This window comes from Piliocolobus tephrosceles, chromosome Y (genome assembly GCF_002776525.5).
Source record: "Piliocolobus tephrosceles isolate RC106 chromosome Y, ASM277652v3, whole genome shotgun sequence".
Taxonomy (NCBI): Eukaryota; Metazoa; Chordata; class Mammalia; order Primates; family Cercopithecidae; genus Piliocolobus; species Piliocolobus tephrosceles.
The window spans coordinates 15,819,393-15,830,610 of NC_045456.1; the positions used below are offsets into that span (position 1 = coordinate 15,819,393).

The window sequence follows — 11,218 nt, forward strand, 5'->3', positions numbered from 1 at the left end:
AGATAAAGAGAGGAAAAGAAATACTATTTATCTATCTTCCTCATAATTGCCTTAGAGTTAATTCATTTATGAAATACAGAAATTGCAGAACATATTTCCAGAATGTTATCTCTAGGTTTCCTTTTTCTATAGTCAGTTTAATTCAATAAATATCATTTCCAAAGCTTCATGTACATTTTGAAAACTTTTATGTGATTCCCCAAAATCATTAGTTCCTTCAATTTAGTCTTAATTTTCCAAATGATTCTTCAAGACATTTTACTGTTTCTCAATCCATTATTTTGCCTCAAACACAAATTATTTTTATTTAAAAAATTTTTAGAACCTGATAACATATGTACCTCGAATTCACCTTGTCTTCTGTACGAAAATTTTAAAAGATTAGGAATCCCTTTTTTTCTTTCAAATGCATACTTTTATAAGACAATATTTAACCTGGACAATTTTGGGACTTTTAGAAATAGTTATTACAAGGTATTTTTGAGGTCTCAAATTCTAAGACATAGTCCTTAATCTGAAAAGTATTTAAGTATTGATGTGAAGAATTGATCTTACCTTACTATTCTAGTGAGCTACTAAGATTTGACATGAGGCTGAGCGTGGTGGTTCATGCCTGTAATCCTAGCACTTTGGGAGGCCGAGGTGGGCAGTTCACCTGAGGTCAGGCATTGGAGACCAGCCTGGCCAACATGGCGAAATCCCATCTCTACTAAAAATACAAAAATTAGCCAGGCGTGGTGGCGCATGCCTGTAATCCCAGCTACTCAGGAGGTGGAGGCAGGAGAATTGCTTGAACTCAGGAGGCAGAGGTTGTAGAGAGCTGAGATCTCACCACTGCACTCCAGTCTGCGTGACAGAGCGAGACCCTGTCTCAAAAAGAAAAAAAAAGATTTGACATGGGAGAGACGATGGAAATATGGAAATATTATTCCAAAGATACATCTTAATTCACAAATTCCGGGGTGTAGGTAATCGAATCACCATTATTTTACATAATTTAATTTCATATTTATTTATTCCTATATTTCATGGAGCTCATAGAATGAGTTAGCTTCAATTTTTTTGTGTGCAGGAGGGTACATTCATCCTATTTTCCCAAGGTTCTCTTAAGTTTCAGAGCTTGCATTCTGGGACTTACATAGTAACAAAAAAGTGGGTGTCAGGTGGCTGCTAGAGGGAGAGTTTATCAGTCAGGGTTCCACCAGAGAAACATACCACTTCAATATCAATACTGAATATACAGTATTGATACCTATTATCTATATTTAAATATAGATCTACAGGAGATATAGAGAGACGGATAGATAAATATGATTATATATATGCTATTTATATCAAGACTATACTGATTGAGTATATATATCATGTAAATATATCTACATATCTACAGATATATAGCTATATAGATTCATAGAAATATATGATACATAGATATCAATATTTTATATACCTCATATATAAGATATATCTATCTATATGTCCTCTATATATTCTATATCTACATCATGTACACACACACACACGGACATGCACAGACACATGCATATATATTTTCTTGTCCAATATAGTACACATAAATATATGCATATATGCCTAGAGGTAGACAAATTGATTAATCAATATCAGATATACATCTACCTATCTATATCTATTCACAGTTATTAGGTACTTATACATACAGTTAGAGGTCTTTATGACAGAGCTCTGACTTTGCACACTTGTGGAGCTGGTTGAGCAGTCTCTGTAAGGCTTTGGTGCTGTTTTTGAGTTTGATGCCGAAGCCAGACATCCACAAGGCAGGAGTTCACGAAAAGAAGAGGAACATGACATGGGAGGGATCGGGGGCAGGAACCTGCAAGGACAGACTGAAACCCATATCAAATCTTGGTGCCTCTGCCCCTCATGAAAGCCAATACAGAGACCCACATGGCAGAGGCTTCTAGTAATTTTGCCCTAAATTTTAGTAACAGAATCCCTATATGCACGTAATATTTCACAGCCTACCTTGCAAACAGATGTGGCTGTCTGATTAAGTTTTGGTCAACGGGTGAAAGCAAGTGTTACTTCCGGATAGTAGCATGAGAGGGTTAGGAGGGATGGCCTCCTTCTGCTTTTTCTCTTTCTATTCTGCTTTGCTGAATGTGTATGTGGAGGTTAGTGCTACAACAGCCCCTATTAGCACATGGGACACAGTGGAGTGAAGACCTGGAAGAAGTCCCGCTCCTTGATGAGTTAATGAGGCCACCATATCCTCCCTATACTGCCTCCTCCAGACGTCATGTGAGTTCAGATGAACTTTTACTTGTTCAAGCTGCTGCTATCTGTGTCTTCTTGTTGCATAATGCTGACTGACTCAGTAGCCTTGGGATTCGGACCTGGGTCCACCGAGGGGTATTTAGAAAAGCGAGTAATGTCCTCATGACCCTTCAAACTTGGACGAATCCCTCTTCCTGGTGTTCACAGCTTGGAGAACACAGGAACCCTCTGCCTTCTCTGTGCCGGCACAGGAACCCTCTCAGGTCCCATGCTGTCTGTTACTTTGGGATTTACTGAGGAAGCAAGGTTTCTACCTTTTAAACCAAGGATTTCCTAAAAATGGGTGTGGTGATATTCCCAGATACACTGCAAGATTCCCGATTAAATTCAGTTTCAGTTACAAAGTGAAATAAACAATGTTGGCAAGTCACAGGGGCTTGCAGCAACATAGCAGTCTCAAGACTGGAAGTGAAACAGGAAACAGGAAAACCATAAAATAAAACCAGTAATCAACAAACAAGGCATTTGAGGACTATTAATACAAAGGCAAACAGCCGTATGCAGACCAATCTACCTTGAGGGCGACCTCTATATTATACGCTTAAGCAGAATTGACCAACATGCAAATAAAGTTTACAGGTTCTATTGCAGGGGCAAGGAGATGAGTGACATATTGTATAAATATTTTTTTCTGTCAAAATGGACGAATACCCTTTAATAACTACACATTTTTAAATTCACACGTGTGGGAAGCCTCAGTTACTTTTCCTATGATGCCGAATAAACTGGGATGAACAACGATGCTTGCTTCCCTCCCCTCTTTTTTTATCGCAGTGTAAATAGTCTTCTAATGATCAAAAATATTAATATGCCTCCTCGGGTGCCTAATTTAATACAAGAAAAAATACTGTATTTAACATTTATATGTCTCTATTTGTACATTGTAGGAATGTTTTCTGAGCTGACATTTTTAAAACTTGATGAAATTTTATCTGAAAAAGATGTAGCCATTTAGCTCAGTGAAATGAAACAAAACTGGATTTAAACTATGGCTCACAAACAGGAGGAATGCCCATGCTAGTTCTAAATCACACTGTACTAATCATCAGTCCACAGATGACTAATTCCTATCTGTTTGCTTGCCCCAAGAACAGAATCTGCTTAACGTTTCTAGAGCCAGCAGTAGGCTTATGTTATCCAAGAATTTAAACAGCAATGGTTTTCATTTGTAGACACTTCATTATTCGACTCCAAAGTCAAAAGCAACAGCATTTCGTTCACATTCCCATAGCCACTAGCATAGCAATTCTGAGGTGTGCTTCTCATTGTAGGGGATAAAATCCTCATGGTTTCACTGGATTAAAACAGTGTCTTATTGTTTTAATTAAGGAAAAGGAGTGAAATCTTATAATGTAGGCTTCTGTTGTTCTGGTTGTTGGAGGTAAAATCAAAACACCTGAAAGAGCAATGATAGGCAATGCTCAATTGTCAGAAACAAAAAGATGGTCGGTTAAGAATATACATAACATTTCCCCCCTGAAGTGTCACTGGCATCAAATGGATGCTTTTAAAGTGGGTGGCCTCTTGACTGTGATTGTTATAACCTAATTAATGTAATTCTTCCTAAATCATTGAAAACCAAATACGAATTTAAAGACAAAGAAAGGAGGAACATCTATAAAAGACACTTGCGATAACCTACAAAAGCTTGTGCCAAACCAACATCGATCATGTGCTAAATCCTCTCCTAGAAACATTTTCTGGCAGAATCTCTCTTGTGAGTATTCATAAAAATGTATAGTAACACTTCTCAAGATTCTGAAATCTCAGAAACACCTTTTATTGAGTGTGACTATGCTGCATTATTAGATAGAAGCTGGTTTATGTTACAGATGCTTGGGGCCTTTGGTACTGAAGTTCTATTCACAGAACCCAATTATATGTACTTGTCCATGGGAAGAAGTTCCATTCTTTATAACTTTACACCAAACTGGTTCACTTCAGTACTATGTAGCAAATTACCTGTGTTTTGGTACCTCTGATAAAGTCTTACAGTTTTACAAAGTTATATTCTGAAATGATTGTTTATGCCCAAGGTCCATCTCTAAAGTGTGGTGAAAGAATTGTTTTTTCCAAATCTGCTTGGTTCCTGGGGTCAGATATTCAGTTTTTATTTAAGCAAGGGAAAATATATTTGAAAATACTCTTCAAATAATCCTATCTCAAAAATTCTGTTTCATGAGTTTAGATGGCAAACATTCAGTTAATAAGAGCTTGGGTAGTGAAGGACATTTTATGTATGTTGTTCATATATATCTGTTATACTTACTGCAATATCTCCAAATGTTTTCCATTAAACTTTGCATGTGTGGTGATAATGAACAGGTTAAGATAGATGTGGGAATGTAGTGCTACAGTGTGAAGGAGAAAGCACAGCTCATTCCTTTTCAACAAACCATTCAACTCTGGTTGGTTATACTGAGTCCATGCAGTATTCCCCAATGTGACAATGTTCACTTAGATAATATATATACACACACATACATAAATATATATTTATATAATCATATATTAATTTATATATTAACACACTGTATTAAAATATATTAATATTTAATATATAAATATTATATTGATAGTTATATATTAATTATATTAATACATTAATATATATAAAATCTAAGTCTCCAAAGTGACAATGTTCAGACTATATATATATATAAAATATATATATCTTAAATCTTTTCTGATATATATCTATATATCTATATATATATCAGAAAGGAAAGATTTAAATGTTATGCATAAGTTCTAGTTAACTCCCCAGCCAAAACCATTCAAACGGAATCATAAGGATTGAAGCCTGAGTTTGGAGAATGCGGGACACTATGAATGGCAAGCAAAGAGGGTTGGGATGGAAGGTTCTGTGAAGTAGGGAAACTGAAATGGAAAGGAGGCAGGGAGAGCAGCAGAATCAGAGAAGGGAGGGAAGGTTTTCCAATACATGAGAAGTGTTGGGTGTGCGCTGTGTGTGTGTGTGTGTGTGTGTGTGTGTGTGTGTGTGTGATGGGAAAGAGAATGAATTCGAAATTTAAAAGCAAAGAAGAAGCGAAGTGCTCACCATCCAGAGGCAGGGAAACTCACGTCAAGTTCCCTAGCACATCAAAATTACCAGATTAAGAAACAAAACAAAATGTGTGCATGCACAAAATTCAGACCCTGAACTCACATTTTCAGAAATTTTCTTGGGATCCAATTCAAATACCCAAGATGCAGAACTTTCCAGAAATGTCCTTGGAATTTAATTCATGCCCTATCCCCAAGCTTCAGAATTTTCCAGAAATTTCTAGAGGATCCACAGGGGAAAGGAAACTTAGACCCCACATATAAACATATTTCAAAAGGTCATTACATTTGGAAAGAGATATAAATAAACATGGGTACGGAGGTGAAGCTGTGAGAACCCATTCATTCGTTCTCAGCTTCACTGAACAGCCAGCACTGAATTTCTCTGCTTCTTGCTAGTTCCATGTCAGAGCCCGTAATACTTGTGTGGACCTGCTTTGGAATGAATGTACCCAGAAGAGCTCTCAGCTGGTGACTGATGCAAGCTGATTCTGCAGAAATGCTCCATCCCCTGTGCCCTCAGGTAGGCTAATTCTGGAGTATCTTCCACTTGCCTTCCAGAATTCCCAGGGAAGATTCTCCTCTAGTTACCCAGAAGGATAACTTGCTGAATAACAAACACCCTCCTGGCCACCCTCTTTAGTGTCTCAGTTCCCACTCCCCCCTCCACTCTTCCCCAGGAACCCATCCCAAATAAACTACTTGTACTGGAATTCTTGTCTCAGGTTACTAATTCACACAGAGAGAACACACAGAAGTCAGGTGAAGTAGACCATTGTAAGTTTTATCCCAGAAGAAGCTCTGCTAGACACATGAGTCCCTCTGGCCACAGGTGGGAGTAGCTGAAGTCACTCCTGGGAGTAGATGGGTTATATTTGCAGAGAATACCTGGTGTGAGAATGGGAACCTCAGAGAAGAGAAAACCTGCAGGTGCTGACTGAGGAAAAACAGAAGGGAAAAGACAATGCAGGGAGAGCCTGAAACAGGGGAAATCAGGTGAAAACTAACAAGAATATGAAATCAGGAGCTCCCTGGAATATCAGCAGCTAGAATAGGCATTGCAATAAGCCGAGGACTTAATGCTTCAAGGCTTACTGCGAGGGCGTAACTATTATATCAACAATAAGAGAAACTCAAAAATAACAACAAAAGGATAAAGAAGTCTATCCCCATCCTCTAACACCATACTATTTAATTGATTGGTTGATTGATTGATTGAGACAGAGTTTCGCTCTGTTGCCCAGGCTGGAGTGCAGTGGTGCGATCTCCACTCACCGAATCCTCCACCTCCTGGGTTTAAGCAATTCTCTGCCTCAGCCTCCCGAGTAGCTGGGATTACAGGTGCCCACCACCATGCCCAGCTAATTTTTTTTTTGTATTTTTAGTACAGACGGGGTTTCACCATCTTGGCCAGGCTGACCTTGAACTCCTGATCTTGTGATCCACCCACCTCGGCCTCCCAAAGTGCTGGGATTACAGGCATGAGCCACCGCGCCCGGCCAACACCATACTATTTTTTATGCTTTTTTTTTTTCTCTCTCTTTTTTTTTTTTAAGAGTCAGGGTCTTGCTCTGTCACCCAGGCTGAAGTGTGGCAGAATCACAGCTCACGACAGCCTCGAACTCCTAGCATCAAGCATCAATACTCCTGCCTCAGCCTCTGGCATAGCTGGCACTATAGGCATGCACCACCAACCTGGCTATTTAAAAAACTTATTTTAGAGATGGGATCTCACTATGTTGCCCTAGCTGGTCTGGAACTCCTGGCCTCAAGTGATTCTCCCACTCAGCATCCCAAAGTGCTGGGATTACAGATGCGAGCCACCAAGCCTGGCTATTTTTTTTTTTAACTAGATTTTTATAAACATGATATTTTCCATAGATATTTTTAACATAATAGCAAAATATGTAAAGTCTTAAATTTATGGTTTTAAAAAATCCATAAATCCCAGATATGGGGTAGTGGTATATAAAATTACCTGAAAAGACACATCACTGTAAGTTCAATATAATTCAACAGTGGAATGATTGTCTCAAAAGCTAATGCAATTCTGACTTCCTTATGGAACTATGAACATCAAGGGAAAAAAAGTATGCCCAATCCACTCTACATCTTTAGACTTCCCCTAGGGTGCTGGATCCAGTTCTGAGCCTCTTGGCATGAGTACTGGCAAGCGGGGTAGGTGTTCCGAAGGGTAAACCTAATTGTGAGAGAACGGGAAGCACTCTACTCAGAGAGGAATTTGGAAAAATACAGGAAAAACCTCGAGTGGAGGCACAATGATAAACCCAAAACATCAGAAGCTGTTTCACTCAGAAACCTTTTAAAAATATTCAGCATTGCTGGAAAGGTCAGCACAAGAAACAGAGAAGAATAATTCCAGAGAGGCATCTTATTTCAGAACAAACAGGAACGTTAATGCTGTTAAAAAATGGAAGTGGCCATCTCAGAAGGTAGTGAGTTCTTGTATTCTTGAATAAAGGACTCTGTAGGGGTTTTGGTGAGAGTGTCTGTGAATGGGGTAGATGGCTGAATTGGAAACATTACATCGTTTCTAAGTACGATAGTCTGTAATCTTTGCTTCTCTGAGATTCAAATTTCCAAAGATTAAAAATTAAATTTTTGTGTTGTTCTCGTTCTGTCTTTTCACCACCTCTCTCCCACTTTAGTCTATGCACAGTGAATATCCTGGCCCCACTTTAGTCTGTGCACAGTGAATACCCTGGCTGAATGCACCAGGAGAATCCACGGCTTTTCTACTTACAGAATTGCAAAACCTATTGTTACAGCTCTTTGAAAGTGTAGAAACCAGAGTATGTAAGTAACTCCATTTTTATAATGAAAACATTTCCCTCTCTTTGAATGCACATGAAAAATGTTGAACACTTAGCCAAGTGATGAAAAGGAGATGTATTAAAGGTCATTAGAATTTTGTTTCAAACTTTGGCAAAATACAAGACTATTTCCCAAATAAATGAAGGAGAAAGCATTTGGCAAATCCAATAGTTTCTGATTTTTATTTAAAACTTACTTTTCTATTCTGCTTGGCTCTGCTGTAACATATTGAAGCCAAAAACAATTAGAACACAAAGAAGAGCTTGAAAATATCTGCACGTAATTCACAAAGGTAAAGGTAAGTGAGTCTTGTAGAGTTGGAAGCCAAGGCATGAGTAAGAAGTAAAATATATACCATAAAATGATTCCCTTGAAATTTCCTACTGTAATGACGACCATAAAAATTCCAAATACCAAGAAACCAAATGCAATACTAAACACCTGGCTGCAAGGCACCATATTAAACACACCATAATCTTTATTTGTATAATGTTGAGGTAGGGAATGTCAGCATCAGATGGTTAGAACATTCCATAATTAGTTTAGTTCAGTAACATTTAAATGGACATTTCTCCAGTCTGGCAAATGTTTGTATTTTTTTCTTTAAGCACTGATTGTAGGTCTTCTCCCAGCCGATAATGGCGTAGGCTTGGGGAAGATGTTTGCCTATTGATAATGGCATGAAAGTGCACGGTGCTGTTCAAGGTAGTTTGGTGAGCACCTTAGGAATGGGAGAGGGTGAGAATAGAACGTTGGCAAATGGGCAGTGAGGGTGTTGCCTCTTAAAAGCTGTTGTTTATGTCCCTAGCATGACATCAAAACAATCCAGGACATTAAATCATTTACAATATGTGTCTCTAAGGAAAGAGGCAGATCATTTTTTTTTTTTTTTTTTTTTTTTTTGGCAAATACACTGAATCTTACACATTGAGTACCATCACAGTCATCTAAGTAGTCATCTTTAATGCTTTACTTATTTAATAATGCTACCCTTCCTTTCATCATTTTTGGATTACCTCCTCCTTCAGTGTCCTTACATCTGAAGGACATTTTAAAAACTATGATCAGTGGTGTCCCTTTAATCTTTTATGGTGGATTTAACTTTCAGATGCAACTAAATATCATTCTGGACAAAGAATGTCTAGTAGATATGGTGAACTAACCAGTTAATTTAATTTTCTTTCTTTCTTTTTTTTTTTCTGAGACAGAGTTTCACTCTTCTTGCCTGCGCTGGTGCAATGGTGAGATCTCATGGACGGACGGATGGATGGATGGATGGATGGATGGATGGATGGATGGATGGGTGGGTGAATGGATGGATACATGGAAAGACAAATAGGTGAGGAGATAGATGGATGAGTTGATAGATGAAAGGATGAATAGGTGAATAGATGGATAATGGATGAATTGATGGACACTTGATTGTGAATATTCACTATTGTGAATAGTGCTGCGATAAACATAAGAGTACAGATGTCTTTTTGATATAAGGATTTGTTTTCCTTTGGGTAGATACCTAGTAGTGGGATTTCTGGATAGAACAGCAGTTCTAATTTTAGATTTTTTATGTTGAAAATTAAATTAGGCCAGGTTGATTCTATGGATAAAGAAAATGATACATACACACACACACACACACACTCCCCCCATGGAAAAGTACTTGGCCATGAGAAAGAATGAGGTCATATCTTTTGCAGCAACACAGATGGAACTGGAGGTCATTATCTTAAATGAAAAACTCAGAAACAGAAAGTACAATATTGCATGTTCTCACTTATAAGTGGGAGCTGAACAATGAGTATATATATACAGAGAACAGAATAATAAACACTGGAGACTCACAAGGGTAGGAGGATGGGAGGCGGGTGAGGGATGAGAAATTACCTTTTGGGTACAATGTACTCTATTCAGGTGATGGTTACACTAAGAGCTCAGACTTCATCACTACTCAATATATCCATGGAACAAAGCTATACTTCTACCCCTTAAATCTATTTTTTAAAAATCGTGAAACGTTTTCTTAAAACATATGACAGCAATCAAAAGAGAGTTTCCAATAAGATGAGTTGAATAAGTTTATAAACTCACACCACCACCCCTAAAAATACCTATGGAAATCAGTTGATGGTATTTCCCAACCACCCATGTGAGAACTGACACTGCTGAGCAAGAAAATTTTACAAATCCGTAAAAAGTTTACTCTGAAAACCGAATTTTCTAAAAGTTATCATCTTATTTAGTCCTTATATTAGGACATATTTGCTGTCATATTTGGAAGATACAGGGCGTCTTGTATCTTTCTTGAAAGCTGTAAAAGGAACAGAAATATAGACATAGATGTCTCATCCTAAAAGGATAAATGAGCCGGGTAGCATAGCAGGACCCTATCACTATAAAAATTAAAACAAAATAGCTGGGCATGGTGACGTGTACCTATAGTCCTAGCTACTTGGGAGGCTGAGGTGGGTGAATCACTTGAGCCTAGGAGTTTGAAGCTGCAGCCAGCTGTGATTGCACCACTGCACTCCAGTCTGGGCAACACAGCAAGACTTCATCTCTAAAAAATAAATAAATAAAAGGGCAAATGCCAGTACACATTCAAATCTGTTAATTTAATGAACTATCAATTTAATGAATTTTCATCATTTTCTCAAAAGCCACCACTCACTTCAAATATGAAATTATCTCTGTTCTCTGTAAAATTTCTGCTTCTCTCACCTTCTTTAATTCATATTTCACTGGCTTTGGATTCCAACTTCTATTTTACAGAAGCACAGCTCCTAAAGAATGGGATCCAGTGCCTCTCCTTCCACTTACCCAGAAGAGGGCTGTCAGTCCCTTTCAAATGCTAAACACCTCATTACTCCTGTCACATGTTTGGCTTAAGGAGCCCCAAACCTCAAGCTTGGTCTTTTATATGGGTCTCTTATTTGGCAGCTATGGACTGTTAACACATAATTCCAACAGTTACTTAGGAGCCTCTGGCTTCACTGGGTCAGAT

The 11,218-nt window shown here is 38.1% G+C and overlaps 1 long non-coding RNA gene across 1 annotated transcript; it reads left to right on the forward strand.

Annotated features, from left to right (window-relative positions):
• The first annotated feature begins 2,080 nt into the window (after window positions 1–2,080).
• On the forward strand, window positions 2,081–8,364 carry LOC111527974. The gene is made up of 3 exons (XR_002726830.3): window positions 2,081–2,280; window positions 5,782–5,905; window positions 8,052–8,364. It is a non-coding gene; the product is annotated as an uncharacterized LOC111527974 (long non-coding RNA).
• The last annotated feature ends 2,854 nt before the right edge of the window (window positions 8,365–11,218 follow it).